We start from the raw sequence: 529 nt of genomic DNA, 5'->3' as shown, positions 1-529 counted from the left end.
ATTATTTTTACCTGACAAATTTACAAACATGGATTAAAAGAACAAAACAACACTCCTCAGTTCTCACTCCCCTCAAGTTCAATTACATTCTTCTTGTCACAAGCACATGATTGATTAAGCAAACGCAAAACACTCTTTTCCACCTTGACGTTTCAGCATCAACTTTTTTCAGACGAAGAATCATATTTTTCGAACGTAACTAGAATGCTCTCAAAGAGGGGAGGGGGGAAGCAGAGAATATATCAAATGCTTCATCTGTTTTTACCACTGGGGGCACTAGTACTACCTTTTACTTCTATTATACTGTTGCTTATGATTCAGATGCTAAAGATGAACAACTTACTTTATATTTTGGAAGGTCCGAACGGCAAGAATTAAAACGATGGCCCTTTATAACAGACAAAACTTAAAAGGCTTAACTTTACTTTCTTAGTCAAATGGACACGCCATCCTCAAATTAATTTGTGTCGCATTATCATAGGCTTATTCCCCTTCATACATTCCATTTTCCTCCTCTCAATTCTTTTTT

The sequence above is a fragment of the Glycine max genome, chromosome 19, assembly GCF_000004515.6.
Source record: "Glycine max cultivar Williams 82 chromosome 19, Glycine_max_v4.0, whole genome shotgun sequence".
In the NCBI taxonomy this organism is placed as follows: Eukaryota; Viridiplantae; Streptophyta; class Magnoliopsida; order Fabales; family Fabaceae; genus Glycine; species Glycine max.
Note: the sequence above shows the minus strand (reverse complement) of the source record.